Source organism: Enhydra lutris, unplaced genomic scaffold (assembly GCF_002288905.1).
Source record: "Enhydra lutris kenyoni isolate GAN:26980312 unplaced genomic scaffold, ASM228890v2 scaffoldscaffold28, whole genome shotgun sequence".
In the NCBI taxonomy this organism is placed as follows: domain Eukaryota; kingdom Metazoa; phylum Chordata; class Mammalia; order Carnivora; family Mustelidae; genus Enhydra; species Enhydra lutris.
In genome coordinates this window covers 27,158,470-27,181,113 of record NW_019154112.1, presented here as the reverse complement: position 1 = coordinate 27,181,113, position 22,644 = coordinate 27,158,470, and the positions used below count along the sequence as shown (strand labels likewise).

The window sequence follows — 22,644 nt, the reverse complement described above, 5'->3', positions numbered from 1 at the left end:
AAGTGCATCATCAGTGCAGTGAGTGCCAAACCTACACCTAGCCTCCATTCTGCTGCTGACTCCGTGTGCGTGCTCCTGAGTGAACTTGTGAGTGGGAGCTCAGTAAACTGAGAATAGTAAGAAAACAGGCCACAGGGATGCCTGGGTGGCTCAGTGGGTTACTGCTTTCAGCTCAGGTCATGACCCCAGAGTCCTGGGATCCAGTCTGGCATTTGTTGAGGTGGGGTGGGATGGTCCTTGCTCTCAGCAGGGAGCCTGCTTCTCCCGCTGCCTGTCGCTCTGCTTGTGTTCTCTCTCTCCCTGACAAATAAATAAATAAAATCTTAAAAAAAAAAGAAAAGAAAAGAAAAGAAAAGAAAGAAAGCAAGAAAGAGAGAAAGAAAGAAAGAAAGAAAGAAAGGAAGAAAGAAAAGGAGGAAACAGGCTCCAGTTGGTGGACCAAGGATAAACGATACACTTGAGCTCTAGCGCCACCTTCTGGAACGCAAAAGAGAGGTTTCTAACAGCCACCTGGGTGAATTACATGAAACAGAGTAGATAGGAAGGATTGGAAATTCCACGCAAGAGGAAAGAAGAGTGAAGCAGATACACTTTCAGATACAGAGGAAAAACAAAAAACCCTCAGTTAATAACAGCTTCATAGAAATAACACTTCAGGGTGCCTGGATGGTTCAGTCGTTAAGCATCTGCCTTCAGCTCAGGTCATGATCCCAGGGTCCTGGGATTAGGTCCCACATCAGGCTCCCTGCTCTGCAGGAAGCTTGCTTTTCCCTCTCCCATTCCCCCTACTTGTGTTCCCTCTCTCCCTGTGTCTCTCTCTGTAAAATAAATAAATGAAATCTTAAAAAAAGAGAAATAACACTTCAAAGGCAAGTGGCAAAGAGTTAAGGAGAGGTCTGCTACTTCAAAGGGAGTCCCCATTAAACTATTACCTGATTTCCCAGGAGAAATTCTACAGGCCAGAAGAGAGTGAAGTTACATATTTAAAGTGTTGAAAGACAAATTTCCATTCAAGCATACTTCTTCTGGCAAAATTCTCCTGCAGATATGAAGGAGAAATAGAGGCTTTCCCAGACAAAGCTGAGAGAGTTCACCCCCACTAGATTGCACACAAGAAATGCTGAAAGTTTTGCAAGCTGAAGTGAAAAGAGTTTAATCAATGACATAAAACATATGAAAGTACACAGTGCACTACTAAAAATCTATAGCCAGACTTAGAAGAATGTAACTCTCTATTAAGATAGAGTATTAATCACTCAACTATAATAAAATAAATTGTCAACCTTTGATGTTTGTGGGCTCTGCTCCTGGGATCCCGCCCACGGAAGCTTTATTTCAACATTTACCAAGATCACAATGACTCAGCAAAACCTCTAAGTATGGGCTCTTTTTCTGCCCTGAGGACATATTGTATAATATGGTTCACTTAAAAAAATAACTAAAAAGGACCATTCCAAACATAAAGATAAAAAAAATGAAAAGAACAAGAACAACAACAAAAACATCCCTGGTTATACAGTCCTGCGAATACTAGAAGCTTAAGATAAGGTCTGCAACTTTCTGAAATGTCCTTTGTCTAACAATTTGTAACTTTTTATGTAAAAAATATATATAAAACCCTTCCCCAAATATTCCTTACCTGGAGCACTCTTTTCTTTGTGAGGATTGTGTGTCCCCAATAGCTGTCCTAACTTGGGCTTGAATAAAACTTTCTTTTAGAAATTCTAAAATGTTTGTTTAATTTGTGTCATTTTTCGTCACAGTTGACAAGATATCAGAGCAATTCACCGGGAACACCTGGGGGCCACCTGGAACTTGATGCTTGGTACCAGCTCCTCCGACTTTTCAGCTCACCTCACCAGTGTCTCTGGTGAGTTCTGCTATCTGGACCTCCTCAGTTTGAGTTGACAGTCCTAACGTATTGGAGCACTGAGGATTACCGGTAATGTTCTCCAGATGGAAATAACCTAGAGGGTTTGGAGTTGCTGGGTTGGTTGTTTTAATTTGGCATTATACTAATTGACATTATTAATATAAAGCTTGAATAAATTTTCTGGCTAGAAATATGAGAACTGGAATCATTCAGCTGCAGAAGAAGTGATACTTGCTCCTTCTAGCCGAACTGCACTTTCAGGCGACTAAAAGTCTATCAGAAGTGTCTGAGTATGTTCCTGGAGACATATAACAGTCTCGGAGGAATTTCCCATCTCACGAGATAGTGAACAATTAGCTCATCTGGGGATGCACATATAGGGGCTGATCAGCCAGTGCTCTGAGCCTCCTGGATGGTTAGACCTTACCAGGGGAAACTAGACATATAAGAGAGTATACCCCTGCCATTTGGAAGTGACAAAAACAACACTCTCTTGATCCAGCATACTTACCATCATTAGATTTTATTCAGATTTATTCCATAACTGAAGTGAAAACAAATAGGGAATCCTACTTTAAAAGCTGAGCAGCTTGAGGAAAATGAACAACCACCCATAGGAAACTCCAGCAGGGTCTCTGTACGATACATATGGAGCCCATACCTTCAAGTGCTTACCTAAATGAGAAAATTTAGATGGCCCAAAATCAGATGGCCCACACGGTGTTCTTTTGACGTGTCTGAATTTGTTTTTTTGCACACACAATTAGAGAAAGTCAGCTATAACACTAAGCAACCAGAAACTAAGAATCCATTTGGATCTGTCAGTGGCACCCTTAACTTTTGGGAAAAATCAATACTCACAGAACCCTGGGCTTCATTTGGTTTATTTTTTGCTGTAGCCTTTGGTATCTTTGCACAAAACTGCCCACATTCTAATTGGAAAATGGAAAATTACTAATGGTTCCATAAATTATAATGCTATGTTGTAATTAGAGTTGTTTAATAAAAGAAAGACTTTGGAAATTGGATCCTTAATGTCCTCTCCACAAATATTAGTGAAACACAGTCTAGATTTTGTTTACACCTTGTTTGTGTTTATGTGTCCATATATGTTATAAATGTGAGGTATTTTCTCCAGCTCCAGACGGTATTGCTAAAGGGGTTCTGTTAATTGGTTTAAAGGCAAACACTTGCAAAAAATTGGGCATTCTAAAACTTAGAAAGAAAAGAACCAACCCAAATGTTTTTTGTTTTTTTTTTAAAGATTTTATTTATTTATTTGACATAGAGAGATCACAAGCAGGCAGAGAGGCAGGCAGAGGGAGAGGAGGAAGCAGGCTCCCTGCTGAGCAGAGAGCCCGATGCGGGACTCGATCCCAGGACCCTGAGATCATGACCTGAGCCGAAGGCAGTGGCTTAACCCACTGAGCCACCCAGGCGCCCCCCAACCCAAATGTTTTTCAAGTTCATGGGCTCTGGAATAATCTTTGATAAACTTAAATTCAAGGTTGTTGGTCTAATTACACTAGCCATGTCTTTAGAGTTATCAACATTAAATGTAAAACTTTTATTTTACCAAGGTTTACTAAAGGTAAATAAGCTCATGTTATTTCTGTTGCAATTTATCAGCAACGATGACTTAAAATTAGTTAAAATAATGGTTGATTTTGTCTGTCTCGGGCAATATTCATGGGTAATTGTTAAGAGCAAATAGTTTGAATAAATAAAAAGGTTTATAGGTAAACTTTTAAATAGCTTCCAAAATCTTTGGTAACCTGAAACCTTGAAGTTTTCCTAAGTTAAATAATAAATTGGGTTAAATTCTTTAGATGTCTATGTCTTTTCCAAATAAGGTAAAGTACTAAAAGATTAAGTACTAAATATAGGTTTGTCTGCTTTTGCGTTATTACAGAGAAAGTAAAGATAAATTTGGGTCTGCTAATAAACATGCTTTATGCTTTACTGAAAGTTGTACTATGGAAAAAAAACCCTGTTTCTAGAAATATATTAATAAATTTGCCAATCTAAAGAATTCTGGTGTAATAGATAGTTCACAGTTGGTTACTACTTAGTTTTTCATTGGAAATTAAAGTTTTTAAGTATTAAAATTTTGATAAATGTTATTGAGAATGCTGGAATGATAAAGAAAACAACTCCGTATGTAGGAAAATAGAAGATGTCTAAGAAAGGTATAAGGTATGAGAATAGATATTTGTGGATTTAAATAAAAAGGAAGTTTGTCTTGAAATGAGACGTTTAAAGAGGGAAAATTTAGGATAAAAATCCAAATGAAAAAGAAAGTGGTAAAAGGTTTGTGAAGGAGAATTTTTGGAAGAAAATTTTACTCATGGTCAGAACCAGCTATGACTAGAATAAATTAATTTTACAAGTACACTAGTATAAGATTGGAACTTGGTTTTTCTCTGTTTTAAAAAGGAAGTGTTTTCTTGGACTATTGGTCTGCCCTACAGGAAATTATAAACAAAGTTTTTTCTTTATTTGCCCAGAAAAACAAAGCTTCTATATTTGTTTTTATCAGGTATTTGATTACATAAGAAAACCAAATTTTGTCAATATTAAGAGAGATACGTTTTGCTAACAGTTAGGTAAACTTCTGTAGACTCTCTATTTTTTTTTTTTTAAGATTTTGTTTACCTATTATAAAGTCAACACAACGGGGTGTGGAGGAGGGGCAGAGAGAGAGGGAGAAGCAGGCTTCCTACTAAGCAGGAAGCCCAATATGGGCTCTATCCCAGGACCCTGAGATCACAATCTGAGCCAAAGGCAGATGCTTAACCCACTGAGCCCCCTACATGCCCCAACCTTCTGTAGAATCTCTTATGGTATCTGGGTTAAACAGAAAATTAACTTCTAAATTTCACAATGATCTGTAACCCTATTTAGGCATGTGCTTTAGAATCATCTGAGGTTTTATTTTTTTTGGATTATTTTTTTATTTGACAGACAGAGGCCACAAGTAGGCAGAGAGACAGGCAGAGACAGAGAGAGAGAAGCAGGCTTCCCGCTGAGCAGAGAGCCTGACGCGAGGCTCGATCCGAGGACCCTGGGATCATGACCCGAGCCGAAGGCAGAGGCTTCAACCCACTGAGCCACCCAGGCGCCTCTCATCTGAGGTTTTTAATAAACTTCCCAAATACTCAAATTTTAAGTGAAGTCTTTTGGATGTTTATTCAGTATGTTAAACTACATGGGAAGCATTCCCAGGTAAGGGATGTTAAACACTCTTAGGTTATATTGTATGGGTGAATGCTATAACTGTTCTAGAAATTATATAATATTTTTAAAGTCTTACTATGTCCTGGTATAATGTAATCATTTGAAATTCTAAATATTGAAATTTGTGTCACAAAAATACCCAAATAACCTTGCACATAATGACCTCTCATCCGATTTTTAACCATGGCCATTTCCGAGTCTTCTGCTATTTAGTCATTATCTTGAGGCTCTTGCAACATCAGGGAGATTCATGAAAAGGACTTTTGATGAATACAGATTTCTGATATCTTTAAGATTATGAAACTAAACTGGATAAGAACTTCTAGAACTAATGGAAAGTCTGCATTCAAGCAGAACAGGAATTAATAAGATGGGATTAAATGAACTGAAAAAGATGATTGCAGTTTTAATGACTCTTGTTTAAAACTTTGCTGGTTCTCTAATGTTTGTTCTTCCAGATTTGAGGAAATTTTTCTCTTAAGCTATCTATGACTTATAGAAATCCGATAAAATATTCCTTTGTAAACAAATTGGAGCATTTATCTTTTCTCCCTAACTGATCCCTCAAGAATTTAGAAACTCTCAGTGAGTACTTTCATGGCAATTAGCTATTTGCTTATGTTCAGTAAGAATCTATTCTCCTTGTAACAGGACATAATTAGAAACATTGGTTAATTTACCAAGTCTTTGACTGGAATGTCATATTTGACAGAGATATGCACAGACTCAGACATGACCAGACAGCTTTAAGGAACTAAGACTGACTTTATGGAACCAATAGAGTCCCTTGGAAATGTTGGCCTGATGACTTGCTTATAGAATTCCAAGCAGCCTTACCAGTTAAGTAAAGAATATTGTTTCCTGGCAGGTGCAATAACTTCAGGATATTTTGGGGACATTAGGAAGAGAGGAGTGTGCCCAAACTTACAGGTATTATAAGCAAGTCTGATGACAAGCATTTGGCTTGGCTTCTGATCTTGAGAGGCTAGTAAATGTTCAATATAAAATCCCTTATAACAAGTTCTAGCAAAGCAGTTTTAAAAGAACCTATATGATCAATTGTTATTTATGCTGTGCTTATGTAAATAATAAGGCCACGTTTGTTAGAGCTATTTGTTTTACAAATTAGTCTTGATTTGGCTATCCTTGACAGAAATGATGGTGGTTTTAGAGATATTGAGTACCAATAACACAATTTTCTAGATGTTGGACATTTTATACTTATTGTTATGACAACCCTTTTCAGTAGATACAGCTTATAGCTTCCTGCTTCTGGTTTACCCTGGCCTCAGAGACAGACCTTTTGATTGGGAGTTTTCATAAGATGCCTCAAGCCTAGGGGTGTCTGGCTGGCTCAGTTGATGGAGCATGAGACTCTTGATCTCAGGGTTGTGAGTTCAAGCTCCATGTTGCTGTTGGAATTGCATAATAATAAAATCTAAAAAAAAAAAAAAAAGATACTTGAAGCCTAAACTACCTTTCCTGAGTCCAAGTGATCCCCAAAGAAACTCATGCATCATTGCAATGCCAAATGATTCCAATTCAGGCTATTATCTGCCAGCCCACTTTTCTAATTCTTTCTTCCTGCTCAGATGAGCTTATAGGAAGATCAGCACATCCACTCGCTTGGTAATGTCTAACCAGGGAATCTGTAATGCCATCACCATCCTTACATCCTTACACCATCCTTATTTCCAATCTCTGGAATTTCTCCCCTTATCATGGCTCAAGGGGTGTGGCGGTGGACTGCGGGAGGGTGATCAGGTTATTGGAGGAAGCTTCTCCCCACAAGCATTAATATTCCACAAAACGGATGTCTTCTGACTCTCTTTACTACCTTGCTCCTTCTCAGACCCCAAAGGAAGCAAGCCCAGAATTTGATGTGATGGCTAACAACATCAAGATAAGTTTTGCCCCTCTTAAGAAGTTAAAAGTTAAAAAGTTAATGCCCAGTCTTAGCTACTGGTAAATCTCTTTAGAAAGAGGAATACTCAATCCCACTTGTTTTTGACTAAGGATTTGGTCTCCTATTTATAGCAAAATGAAAAGTCTGATTCAACACCCTTATATCCTAACATTTATCACAGTTACAATCTCCACTTGTGTGTCTATCTGATTTATGGCTTTCTGTTCTGTGCAACAGTAATTCAATGAGAAAAGAATTGCATTTGTGTTTGATCACCATTTTATTTGAGGTATTGAATATAGTACTTGATGGATAATAAACATTAATCCAATATTAAAAATAATAAATTATATAAATAATGAATTAAATTTAAATTAAATTAAAAATAATTTAATCCACTATTTATAACGCTCAAATGTCTAGTTCAGTAATGCCACTAAAACATTATTAAAAGATATCTCATTGTAATTTAGTTAGTTATTAAAAATTTGTGAACATTGGGATAAACAAGAATGGAGGGGTCCCAAATATACAACTAAAAGTCATTAAATATAAATAAAGCCATAGAGCAATTTATGACACAGTATAGACTAAAAGAATATCAAAGGTTATTTCTGGATGGAGATATTATAGAGGCAATTAGGTTTTTTTCTCTTTGGATTTCCTATACAGGTGAAGATCTAATCGGTTTTTATTTTAATTTTATTTTTAAGTTTAGTAATTTGCTTATTAGTGAGGAATAAAGACAGAAATATCTCAAAAAACAAAAGCAAACCCACTTTAGTTCACATTCACCTATTTATTCTGTATTTAACAAATATTTATCAAACTTTTGGGGGGCCTTACACTGAATGAGGCCCTGTGACTATCATGCTTATGATAGCACACAGACTCTTTTCAGGAGCTTAGGGATGTGTGGGAGACACAGAGCAATAAAAAGGCCATGCTATCCTGCCAGATGGATACCAGTGTGCTGGAGAACATCTAGAAGGGAGGATTTACCTAGGCTTAGGTGATGGGGAAATTTCTGGAAGATATAATGCCTAATTTAGGGAGAAATTCACGGGTCACCATGAGATCAAAAGTGTCTGCCATTCTTTTTTTCTGATGAGAATGTATTTTGAGTTTGCTGAACTTTATGATTATTGGCAGAGAGGAGATAGAAGGGGAGGGTTTTGAGTAAATCACAACATGCTTTTGGGAAACTGACTTATCCATTATGTTTCTGAGATATGATGCTGAGAGTTCCTTTGGACTCATGTCTTTTTACTTTCTGCATCTCTGTCTCTCTAGACACATGTTGGATTATTCCTCCCCACCCCTCTTTAATTGGTTTTTAAAATAAGATACTTTAAAAGAAAAAATATAACAGGGGAAATAGACATTTTCAAAATGAATTTTTAACTATTTGAGAAGATTTTTGGTGTTAACAATATTTACATGAACTTCATTTTTGTTAAATTGATATGAAAATATTTGGTTACAAAAAGTGAATTAATCAGCTTATAAGAGATATTTGCTTAAGGAACTCTAATTTGATTGGTTTAATTAGGAAGAATTCGATTACTAATGGCTATGTAAAGCAAGGGAATTAATTATAAATATTAGCTGTGGCGTGTTCCCCAAGCTCCCTGAGCAGAGTTAGAATTTCCTTCTCAGGCTATCTTTACCTTACTCTTCTATTATAGTACTAAAAATAATTAAGATCCTTGAGATTAAAGATTGGGACTTTATTTCCTTTTTGTACAATCTCTGGTCAGTACAAAGCCAAAAACAAGACCACTGGATTCTGAGTTTGAAATGTTTGAAAACATCATGTTTGCCTTCCTTCCCATCAGTACTCATTTCTATTTACAGAGTCTGTGGTTCTGAGAAATAGGACTCTACACCAGGCTCCTGACATGGGAGGAGAGAACATGTGACTTCAGCTAAACTAATTCAGAACACGATTCAGGCCACCTTATTTCATAGTGATTAAAAAAAAAAAATGTGACCTAACCTGGCCCAGTTCAAATGAACTTCAGGATAGATGTTTACATGCTAGTATAAAGAATTTACTTACTTTTCCCTCCCTTGGATGGTGTGTTATCTGGATCTGTAGTTTGAATATCTATGGTCATGTTTGCCACTGTTATAACCACACTCTTCAGTTTTTTTTTTTTTTTTGGTTGTTTCTAATAAAAATTTTGCCCCCATGACTCCATGAAAACTGTCCTTCTCAAGGGCATCAAAGACTTAATTCTTGGTCCTCCTCTCTTATTTGATATATTGACAGCTTATCCCTCATCTTTAAAACATTTTTTTTTTTCACATGGCTTCTTATGGAGTAAAATTCATTCATACCTGAAAGGCCCACTCTTTTTTTTTTTCCCTCCCCAGAACTGTTAATGTATTAGTGTCCCAGGACTGTCTTTAAACATTTTATCTTTCTTATTTACACTCACTCCATGATCTCATCCAATCTAATGTCTTTAAATATCTATTTTTACATTCTGGGGATTCCCAACTTTATATCCTACTCTGGAGCTCGCCGCTAAACTCCAGACTCAAATATCCTACTACCTACTCAACATTCCTACTTGGTTACACAAAAGGCATGTACAACTTATCCAAAACTAAACTCCCAATCTTTCCACTGAAACATGGTCCTCCTAAAACGTCTCCATCTCATGAAATAGCAATACCCAAATCCTAGCTGTTCAGTTCCCAATCTCATAGATACTCTTGATTCTTCTCTCTCTCTCTCTTACTCGCACCTCAGATCCATCAGCAAATCTTGATAAGCTTTCCATTCAAAATACACCCAGAATCTTACACTTTCTCAGCATCGCACAGCAACCATTTTGGCTTAACTACCTTCATCTTCTGTCCTTAATATTTACCATACCTTCATAACTATCCACATTTAGTCCAACCCCACAGCAGTAGAAAAATCTTGTTAAAACATCAATCTAATTATGTCATTCTTCTGTTTGCACTCTCTAGCAGCTTCTCCAGGAGCTCCTCCAACAACTTCTTTCTCACTCTGAAAATAAGACACAGTCCTTTCAATAGCCCACAAGGCCCTGCATGATTGACTTCCTGTCCTTTACTTCTCTGGTCCCATTTTCCAGTATTTTCCACTCTGTTTTCTCAGCTCTGGGTTTATTACTATGAATCATATTATGTATTTTCCTAATTTTATCCTCAGAATTGTCTGTCTTCCTCCACCACAATATAAGCTCCACAAGGGCAAGGATTTTTGTATTTTTTTTTATAAATTTTCAGCACTGGTAACAGTGCCTGACACATAGTAACTACCAATAAGTATTTATTGAGTGAATGAAAAGAGGATGAGGCTAAAGCAAAGCAAATATAAAACAACAGAAGACTCTTATGACTCTTGGCTTTGCTTATTATGTATAGCTTCAGTAGGAAACAACTTCCACTTGATTAACCCATGTGTCCCCTCAATTATTTGAAATTGAATAGAGTTCTTGAATACTCATTATAATTTGACAATTATAATTGATGATCAAAAACTGTTTGTAACATGATGTGATTCTTTAAAATAATTTGGAAGAATGAAGGGGTCTTATGTTCATGGACAGCCTACTTTACTAATGCCAAGCAAGCCATTCTTTGTAAAAGCTGTGAGTATATGTAATTAGTGATTAGATGATATTGCCCCTTTATTCATTGGTCCCCATGGCCCTGTGACTATCATTTCTGGGAGGTCTGAGATGCAGAGAGAACTCTCAGTCCCATGCCTGTGCTGTTACATTTGCTAACATCCACTAATGAAATTTCTTCTTGTCCCTTGACTTGACAGAGAAGCCCCAGTTTCTCAAAACCAGTACAAATATTCACCAACCTACCTGGTTGTCTGCCATCAGTTCTGTGCCCTGCCCTGGAGTGGGGACAAGCTGTATCTCATTATTTCTCCTTGAGTAACATATATGCTTATTCCTTGAAATTTTGCCTAAGGAAGCTGGGAGGTGGCATTAAATCTTACTTTTATATTCATTCCCTGCTGTTAAAAATTCATTCACTGAGGAGATAAATACCTTTTTTTAGTGCCATGTTTAAACTATAGCTTGATTTTTAATAGGATTGTGACATAATCTGTAGGTAAAGCCAATACATGGAGAACAGAATAGAGAGGACTGCAGAGAAATGAATCTGGTAACTGAAAGACATTGAAAGACTTTGACTCCAGTAGTGTGCCCACTTTTGGGTTTATTTAGTCATATAATTAAGAAAAACCTCCTGTATTGTTTATGTTAGTTTGGACTGGGTTTTTGTATTTTTGCAGCTAAAGAGTACTACTATATCTATGCAGTTAATTAAGGATATAAGTAAGAGCAGATACATTGAAATTGTGCACTCTTATGAATAAGAAGAACCAAGATTCATAGACTGTCAGCTCCATATATGGGGATTTAGCACGAATGCATTAAATGCAGGTTCTGTTTTAAATACTGGTGATATTGGTGCCATAAACAGAAGAGTAAAGCACCACATCCTTCCTTTCATAGATGAGGGGGATGCGCCTTGGGAAGCAACTCTACTTATTCTTACCGTGTTATTTTCTAGGGATTTGAAAATAGCTACATTATCTTACTATGGGAAAGTAATGGGTTTGGGAATTGAGTTTATAGCCAATTTATGAAAGGTCATAACATTTCAATTAAATGCTTTAATTTATAGGAAAGAGCATCTTTTGGAAGATTTTTAAGCGGAAGGGAAATACATGATAAGTATGCTCTGGAAAGTATAGTTGGTAGCAGCGTACATGGTGAACTGGTTTTGATAAGTTAGCACACTCAAAATTAATAGCCCAGGGAATGGGCTTTCCTGATATTTAAGGGTGGTATCCTATCCTCAAAATCTCAATTTTTTTTTCTTGTTGTTTCAGGGGTTTATAATAAGTCATTGTTTTTCAGAGATTTTTTTTCTTAAGTTCTCCTTTACTGAAGGTTCTTATACAGAATCACACACTAGAAAATAAAGCTCCTCATGTAGTCTGGGCAGAACGATAATAATATGTAATGTTTGTATACTGGTTTTTTTACTGTCATGAAATGTTTATGAATATTATGTTGTGATATCAGAACAACACTGTGAAGTAATAGGGTAAGAATTTTTATTTTGACACCTTGAAAAAGTGCAGTTCAGAGAGTTAAGTAATTGTGTGATGTAGGAGTTCAGAGAGTGGGAGCAGGGGCAGATCATTCTCTGGAGATTCTTAGCTTCTCATTTCTCCATGCAGCTTCATAGCAGGCAGCAGAATGGGTTAATACCTTCTTTACTCCACCAAAGGAGATTGAAATGAATTCAGATTCTTAGCTGCCTCCTGATCACCTTGATTCAGTGATCCAAGAGTATACCAGAATTAAAGTCTTTTTGCTTGCTTTTCTCTTCTTCCATCCTTCCTTTCTTTATCTCTTTCTTTGTTTGGTAGAGTGGTTTGGTTTCATCTCATTGATCACTTTCTTCTCGATATATTTGTTATCCTTGCAAGCTGTAGTTCAGCCTAAAGTTTGGCAAGTTAGTACTCTACTCTTAACTCCAAGTTGCCAAATAAAAGAGTTGAATCAAATTTGCATCCCTGATAATAATGATGACCTACACAGTAATGGAGTTCTTCATATTTAGTAAATAATATAAAATCTGCTGACAGTGTTTTAAGAGGTAGGACATCCATACTTTCCATGAAGTTAGGATTTCCCAATGCAACTAATCAGCACATATAGGACATAGTAAATCTTCAATATAAATTATACATTATACATATTTACATTATATATTTATATATAATTATATATATTTATATATAATCATATATAATATATTATATATATCATTATTTATATATTATATATGCACATATATATAGACATATATATATGTATATAAATGAAAGACTAGCAATTAGCTTTTGCTTGCCAGATATATGCAAATGGTGCTGGATTCCCAGTGGATATTTCATGACAAATATATCTTGATATGTATCAATACCCTTAGTTGCCTTTTAATTTCAGTGTTCTAATAAAATCAAATATATTGTGGTATATTCCTTTAAAATACATTTTTAGCTATTTTTCCTTTTTATTTCAATTTTACATGCACCAAACAACCAATATATCAGCATACCATTTTAAAATAATAAACACAGGATGCCTGGGTGGCTCAGTTGGTTGGACGACTGCCTTCGGCTCAGGTCATGATCCTGGAGTCCTGGGATCGAGTCCCGCATCGGGCTCCCGGCTCCGCGGGAGTCTGCTTCTCTCTCTGACCTTCTCCTCGCTCATGCTCTCTCTCACTGTCTCTCTCTCAAATAAATAAATAAAATCTTTAAAAAAAAATAAAATAAAATAATAAACACGATATTAAAGAGAGAGAACGAACTTCAGAATAAACTAAACTTTCATGATTCCTTTAAAAATGTTCCTTCCTTGCATGTATTTATTATGTCTCAAAAGGAAGTTGGCTCTTATTCCTTCCTTTTCATAGAAATAGAAGGGATGTTCCATGTTTACCAAAGAGGTGGAGATGTCAACTATTCTTTATTTTTGATAAAGGTAGTGTTCTTTTGAATATAACAGGAAATACATTAAGGATTTCTTTGGCAATACATCCTTCTTAAAAATGATCTACGTCAGTATCACAAAATACAGTCCACAGCTTCCAGGTAAAGTTGACTGGGAGGTTGACTCATTAAGGGCCACTGCCTTTCACTGACCTACCCTGTCTAATGATGGTCTTTCCCTATTAAGTTGCAATTTGATAAATTATAATTATACTCTAATCTTATCTTCAGGAGAGTAAATCTGGGTTATCTTGACTAGAGTTTTGGGACTTCCCAAACACTTCAACTGGAATTGGTTTAACTTGGTTTAACCAAGTTCACTTAGTTTGACTAAGAAATAAAATGATCTTTATAAATTCCTAGGGGGTTGCTCATTTCTGATCCAATGCACTGCCTAATTGGTTCCTTGCCTAGAAGTTACTGGAAGCATTGATTAGTAGCATCAAGTCAGGTGAGAATCTTGTGCTAAACAAATACAGAGAACTAGACATTGATATTTTCTCTCTAATTAGCATTTTTCAACCATTTCCAGATATCTGCAATAGTATTTGCAAATAGTGCCCATGCTTTAATAAGAATTTAATGAAATTCTGCTGAACATTTAGGTGAACTGTGGGTACACACACAACATGGTTCTATAAACGGAATCAATCCTGATTTATAAGTACAAACTATCTAAAAGAGAAACAAATTTAGTTTAACAAAATTTTTAAACATGTATTTATTTGTTACTCTCTATATGAAACCATGGGTCAAGATACTAAAATATAAAAGAAAAATATTTTAAATAATAAGAATTTCTCACAGGTTGGCGTCAAGCTTTCAAGATTATTTTTGTCCTTTCAATTTGCCATATGTCAGTCACCTTATATTGTTCTCCTTCATCTTATATTCATCTCCTTCATCATTTTTCAAGGCTAACTTAGAGTGGTACTATAGTCACTTGGAAAAGCTTTTCAATATCCCCCAAGCATTAGATGATTTGTTACTTTCCCCTCACAGATTAAATTATTCTTTTCTTCCTTCAGATAATTGCAGGGGGTTATAAAGATTCATCACTTGATAGAAAAAATAACAGAGTTATACAGTACTCTGATTTCGTGGCATTCATTTACACTTTACTCTTTATTATGTTCTTTAATCCTTTCTCATTCTTCTGTTTTTGACACTTCTGGTGGACCTTTACATCTTATTTTCACAAACTTCAGAATATTCTGGGATTTAGCACATTACTTTCCTTACTCCCTAGGAATCTATGTAGTATTGTGACTTTAAATGCCATATACACAGTGACAATGATCCCCAAATTTTTATTTCCACATTAGACTAAGTTCCAGACTCCACTACCACTCCATACCTCTACCTGTAATCCGCCTCAAATGCAGCACCTGACTTTCTGCCCAAACCTGTGTCTCCATGTCATGTCATGATAATCTATCCTTTTTCCTCTCCTTTCTTGACTTCCCTTTTTTCTCCCTTCCTTTATTCTTCCCTTCTTTGCTTCTTTTCCTTCTTTCCTTCTTTTCTGCATCTGTTTACATTGAGGTATAACTTACCTACAATATGGTGCACATAATCTTAAGGGTACATAGCCAACTTAACCTTTACATATGTTTATAGCTATGTAACCAGGACTCCAGAGGACTTCCTCATTTCCTCACCCATCTATGCTACATTTAGTCTATTTCTTGTCACATTTTTTTATAATTACAGAATAGGACTTTAAGATAATAACAGTGCAAGTCAGTAGGATTGAGTCATTATGCAATTTTGTGAAGTTATGGGAAAGTATTCTATGCCTGATTACCATGGAACTACAAGTCTTAAATGTCACATTGTCAAAAACAAAACAAAACAAAACCTTCATGAGTAGAGAACGAGCAATCTCAGAACTTTATAGAACGGAAATTTTTCTTTTCAAATAAATACTCACTGTGAATACATTTTTAATCTAAACTGTCAGTTAATTCTAACAGAATAGGAAGCAGCATTGTGCAGTGCTTAAAAGCATCAGGCTTTTGTCAGGCTCCATCTGGGTTGAGTCCATGCTCTGACCTTTGCCAGCTGATTATATCTGGAAAAGGTACTTAACCCTCCTATCCCTGTTTCCTCTTCTGCGAAGTACAGACAAAGGACTTTTGTGTGGATAAAATGCAAAAATGTATACAAAAAAACACAACACAGCATTTGAAATGTAGTATGTTTTCTAATTAACTTTGGTAGCTCTAAAGAGAAACCAAGAAGGAATTTCGAACTTATTAAGCATCCTGGTATCTCTTACTTCTAAATAGCTTGCATGCATTATTTCACTTAATCAAAAACAAGAGAAAAAACATCTCAATTTAAAATAATAACTCATGACATTTTAAAACACTATATGCAAAGCAGGAGTGCATTTTATAGCCCTATTTCCCAATCCTAGGGGTTTTTATTTTCAGACAGTTCCCTTTGACTGTTTTCAGGTATGCCTAAGCACACGTATGTGTGACTGGTAGTGGTAGTGTTCCCTTCCCCCGCTATCGGAAGAGCCATAAAGCCTAAACTTTATACCCAATTACTACTGGGCAGCCCTAGACCTCTAGGGATTTTCTCATGTCCTACCAATCGTGTCACCTCCCTGAAAGTATGGCTCTTTTCCTACTCCTCTTCAGCTTCTCACAGATCTGGAGTCCTAAGACCTCAGTATATGCACACATCTATTTTTATATTGTTGGAAGAACAACATGAAATTCCTAGAAGTGATTTAAGGATACATCCTAGAAGGATTCCAGATTAAAGGGGGAATGAACATATACTTTCAATATTTTGAATTGGGGAATTAATTATTTTAAATTTTTGGTCAAAATGTTTCATGCAGGGGCACCTGGGTGGCTCAGTGGGTTAAGCCTCTGCCTTCGGCTCAGGTCATGATCTCAGGGTTCTGGGATCGAGCTCCGCATCGGGCTCTCTGCTCGGCGGGGAGCCTGCTTCCTCTCTCTCTCTCTCTCTCTCTGCCTGCCTCTCCTGCCTCTCTGCCTACTTGTGATCTCTGTCTGTCAAATAAATAAATAATAAAAAAAAATAAATAAAATCTTTAAAAAAAATGTTTCAGGCAATGAATTTTCTTATCACTTTGTTAAGTATATTCCACAAATGTAGATAGATAACATTTTTATTATCACTTTTTTATAGAAATTCCATAATTTGTATTTATATGCTCCCTGTCACCCAAGATCTGTTTAATAGAGGATTTTTAAATTTTCAGGTAGAAAAGCCTTTGGAGTTTTTATTTTATTCATAATTTGTGGTTTCATTACATAATGATAAAATATTTTTTATACCTTTGTTTTATGGAACTTACAGATTTTTGTTGTTGTTGATCTAATTTCTTTCTTTCTTTCTTTCTTTTTTTCTTTCTTTCTTTCTTTCTTTTTCTTTCTTTATTTCTTATTTAAAGGGAGGGGCAGAGGGAGAGAATCTCAAGCAGACTCTCTGTGGAGCCCAAGGCAGCGTTCTCCCTCATCACCCGGAGATCACGACCTGAGCTGGAATCAAGAGTCAGATGCTCAACCAACTGAGCCGTCTAGGTGCCCATTTCCTACTATTTTTCTTTCTCCATTCTGAATCTACATAATTTTAGAAGAGATCATTTTAATTTGCCAGCCTCTCCCTGCTTTCAAAGTGAAAATAGCAATAAAAGCCTTTATCTCATTTATAAATGCAATTATCAGCACTGACTATAAGTCTAAAACTTATATTTAATGAAAATATAATGCATAAAATATTGAATATGTTCAATAAATGTATTGAATAATGTATATGCAATAAAAACTTTGAAAACCATGAATCTTTGTGGGGCTGCTAATATTTTTTTTTGCCTATGTAGTTTTCTGCCAGAGGGAATATTGTCTGTCCTTTTCTGTTTGTTTTTACATTACAATACTGGAGGCATCAATGTGATGCATTTTTCAGCAACTTGTGCATATTTTGTGGATCCATGTATGTAGTTTTGCTTATTTAAGTGTGTAATGTATAGATTTGCTTTTTCATTTTGCAGGCATCTACTTCTGTTCTCAGTGTTCTCTAAATATTTAACTACAAATAAAATTAAAATTAACTTTTGACCTGGGAATTTCCAGTAAAATATACAATGGTTTGTTCTTTTTCACTGTCTTTTGAAACCACAAATCTAATTTAGTTGAAAATAAGAAATCTAACTTGTTTTTACAGACCTGATATGTTGCTATTTTAAATGTTGATTGTATGGCCTCATATTTATAGAGCATAGTATTTTTAAAAGATTTTTATTCATTTATTTGAAAGAAAAGAAAGCATGTGTGCGAGAGAGCAGGAGACAGGTGAAGGGCAGAGGGAGAAGCGGACTCCCTGTGGAGCAGGGAGCCAGACAAGGGGCTCCATCTGGGACTCTGAGATCATGACCTGAGCCAAACGCAGACACTTCAATGACTGAGCCACTCAGGTACCCCTAGAGACTAGTATTTATTAGTTATGCATTTCCAGTCTAGTTTCTATATAACTAGCTAATTTATCTCTTTTAAAATGCTTATTTATTTAATGGATTTTTAAAAAATTTTTATTTCTTTATTTTTTAAAAAGATTTTATTTATTTGACAGAGAGAGAAATCACAAGTAGGCAGGGAAGCAGACAGAGAGAGAAGGGGAAGCAGGCTCCCTGCTGAGCAGAGAGCCTCATGCGGGGCTTGATCTCAGTACCCTGGGATCATGACCTGAGCTGAAGGCAGAGGCTTAACCCACTGAGCCACCCACGTGCCCAATTTTTAAAATTTTTGAACACTTTTTAAAATTTTAGTCCTAGTTAGTAAACATAGAGTGTTATGTTAATTTCAGATGTACAATACAGTGATTCAATGCTTCATAAATCACCTAGGGTACATCAGGATAAGTGTCCTCCTTCATCCCCATAACCTACTTTACCCATCCCTCTCCCTGCCCTGTAACCATCAGTTTAACAGTTTTTTGTTTTTTGTTTTTAATTAAACTCACTGGGTTCAGATTCATGCCTTTGGGAAATTTTTCATTTAAATAATTTTGCAAAATCAGGTAAAGCATTTTACATATTTATATATTTTGCATATTTAATTAATTTTTGTACTTCCAATATTTTCATTATATGCCTACATAGCCTATTAATTCCAACAAAAATTCACTTATCTTTATTTAGTAATAATAATTATTAAATTTAGTAATTTAATAAATTATCTTTAATAACATTTATCTCTCCCCCTCATTCTCAGTTATCTGTTTTAGTATGTGGTAGGACAACAATATAGGTAGCTGGAGTGTACATGAAGTATATTCATCCCATAAACGAAGTTATGAAGCCTACACTGCTTCTTAAGTCTGCAAAGACAGAATGATATTTAAAAAAAAACCCTTTCTCTTTTTTCCATTACATGTTCCTGCTTGATTTCTTTATGACGCTTATAGTGTATAATACATAGTTTCCTTGTTGGCCTGTTCTTTAATATAATTCATTTATGACACAAATATTTTTTGAGGGCCACCTATGTGTGAAACTCTCTGTCAGGTGCTGGAAATACAACTGTGAAGTGCACAAGAGGGGCAAGATCCCACTAGAATGTGAACTCCTTGAAGACGAGGCTTGGAGCTGGGGTTAGCGAGGATGGCAGGGAGCCTGGTACCAAAGGAGGTGTCCAGACCTCAGGAGAAGCTGCTGTTGGGATAAGCTGGAAGCCTAAATTCATGGGAGCTTTCTGGAAGCTTGGTGCCCCAGGAGCTGCCTGGGGTCAAAGGAGCATGCCAGGCCATAGGAGCTGCCTGGAGCTGTGAAAGCCAACAGAAGCCAGGCAGGATCAGCAGACTTGGTTCATGGGGGCCCTCTTGGGAAACTGGAGCCAAGGAAGCAGCCTTGAGCTTTGCAAACCCAGCCCCTAGCTGGCCTCTTGGAGCCAGCAACACTGGGGTGAGCTGGGGGCTGTGTTTGCAAGAGTCCATAAGGAGCTCCCTAGTGCTCAGGAGGTTGCCTGGTGCTGAGGTGGGCCAATTCTGAAATCTGTGGTGACGTCAGGTGGTCACTTCATTCTACTTTCCTCATGGTCCATGCTGGGCTGCCTAGGACTGGGGGAGGTGAAGAAGATTGAGCGTGAATCTACTGTGTCTTTTTTTTTAATTTCTGTGTTTCACCCAGTTGCTGGATCCCTCACCTAGAATCCTTGGCTATTTTTGTGAGTGATGTTTTTGGGTGGAAAATGAGTGCTAGAAATTCTTATGCTGCTGTTTTGCTGACATCACCCTGCAATCAACACTATGAGATTTAAGTGCTTATCTCATTATTATTTTTTTTACTAAATATCCTCATATTATACACACACACACATGTACACACACACACACACACACACACACACACATATATACAATTATACTGACTTTATAAAAGAGGAAGCTGAAGTCTGATCTGCTTTGTCTTTATAGATTAGTTTGCATTTTCCAAATTTATATGAATAGAATCACACAGTGAGTATACCTCTATGTCTTCTTTCACTCAGTCTAATAACTTTGAGATCAATGCTGTTGGTTTATCCAGTTACATGTGGATGAGCACTTGGATTGATTCTAGGTTTTAGCTATTACACATAAGTCTTCTATGGATGATCAGGTATAAGTCTTGAAGAGATAAATGTTTCCTTTTCTCATGGGCAATTGGAAATGGAAAGCCTGGATCATGAGGTAGGTGTATAACTTTTTAATAAGTCTGCAGATTCTCTTACATCCTCTAAACATTTTATAATTTCTTTATTTGGGTATGTGATAAAATGGAGAATTACTTCTTGTATACACTGCAAAAGTCTGGATCAAACTTCATTTTTATTTTTTTTTGTTAATATATGGACATCAGTTTTTCCACTACCATTTGCTGATAAGACTATTCTTTCTCCTTTGAATTGCCTCTCCAGCACTGTCAAAAATAAGCTTTCCATATACGACTGACAAAAAATACAGGTTTCAACTGTGTGTATCCACTTATACATGGACTTTTTAATTAACATATAATATATTATTTGCTTCAGGGGTACAGGTCTGTTAGTCATCAGTCTTACACAGTTCACAGCACTCACCATAGCACATACCCTCCACAATGTCCATCACCCAGCCACCCTATCCCTACCCCCACGCCCCCAGCAACCCTCAGTTTGTTTCCTGAGATTAAGAGTGTCTTATGATTTGTCTCCCTCCCCAGTCCTATCTTGTCTCATTTCTTCTCTCCCTACTACCCATGACCCCCCTGCCCTACCTCTCAAATTCCTCATATCAGAGAGAGCATATGATAATTGTCTTTCTCTGATTGATTTATTTCGCTCACCATAATACCTTCTATTTCTTTCCATGTCATTGCAAATGGCAAGATTTTGTGTTTCTTTTGATGGCTGCATAGTATTCCATTGTATATATAGACCATTTTTATCCATTTATCTGTTGAAGGACATCTAGGTTCTTTCCATAGTTTGGCTATTGTGGACATTGCTGCTATAAACATTCGCGTGCATGTGCTCCTTTAGATTACTACATTTGTATCTTTAGGGTAAATACCCAGTAGTACAATTGCTGGGTCATAGGGTAGGTCTATTTTCAACTTTTTGAGGAACCTCCTTACTGTTTTCCAGAGTGGCTGCACCAGCTTGTATTCCCACCAACAGTGTAGAGGGTTCCCTTTTTTTCTGCATCCTCATCAACATCTGTCATTTCCTGACTTGTTAATTTTAATCATTCTGACTGGTGTGAGGTGGTGTCTTACTGTGGTTTTGATTTGCATTTCCCTGATGCCGAGTGATGTTGGACACTTTTTCATGTGTCTGTTGGCCATTTGGAGGTCTTCTTTGCAGAAATGTCTGTTCATGTCTTCTGCTCGTTTATCGACTGGGTTATTTGTTCTTTGGGTGTTGAGTTTGATAAGTTCTTTATAGATTTTGGATACTAGCCCTTTATCTCTTATGTTGTTTGCAAATATCTTCTCCCATTCTGTCAGTTATCTTTTGGTTTTGTTGACTGTTTGTTTTACTGTGCAAATGCTTTTGATCTTGTTGAAGTCCCAATACTTCTTTTTTGCCCTTGCTTCCTTTGCCTTTGTCGATGTTCCTAGGAAGTATTTGCTGCAGCTGAGGTTGAAGAGGTTGCTGCCTGTGTTCTCAAGGATTTTGATGGATTCTTATGTCACATTGAGGTCTTTCATCCATTTAGAGTTTATTTTTGTGTGTGGTGTAAGGAAATGGTCCAGTTTCATTCTCCTGCATGTGGCTGTCCAATTTTCCCAACATCATTTGTTGAAGAGATTGTCTTTTCTCCTTCGGACATTCTTTCTTGCTTTATTGAAGCTTAGTTTACCATAGAGTTGAGGGTCCATTTCTGGGCTTTCTATTCTGTTCCATTGATCTGTGTGTCTGTTTTTGTGCCAGTACAATACTGTCTTATTGATTACAGTGTTGTAATAGAACTTGAAGCCTGGAATTGTGATGTCACCAACTTTGTGTTTTCTTTTCTTTTCTTTTTTTTTTTTTTCAACATTCCTCTGGCTATTCTGGGTCTTTCTGATACCACATAAATTTTAGGATTATTTATTCCATTTCTTTGAAATAAAAATGATGGTATTTTGATAGGGATTGCATTAAATGTGTAGATTGCTTTAGGTAGCATAGACATTTTCACAATATTTGTTTTTCCAATCCATGAGCATGGAACGTTTTTCCATTTCTTTGTGTCTTCCTCAATTTCTTTCATGAGTACTTTACAGTTTTCTGAGCACAGATTCTTTGCCTCTTTGGTGAAGTTTATTCTTAAGTATCTTATGGTTTTGATTGCAATTGTAAATGGGATCAACCCCTTAATTTCTCTTTCTTGCTGTTGTTGTATAGAAATGCAACTGATTTATTTGCATCAATTTTATATCCTGACACTTTATTGAATTCCTGTATGAGTTCTAGAAGTTTTGGAGTGGAGTCTTTTGGGTTTTCCATATAGAGTATCATAACATCTACAAAGAGTGAGCGTTTGACTTCTTTGTCAATTCGGATGCCTTTT

The 22,644-nt window shown here is 36.4% G+C and overlaps 1 pseudogene; it reads left to right on the top strand.

Moving 5' to 3' along the window:
* The window catches only part of LOC111152494, a 32,014-nt pseudogene extending 30,140 nt beyond the window's left edge, over nt 1-1,874 (top strand).
* Nucleotides 1,875-22,644: the final 20,770 nt, after the last annotated feature.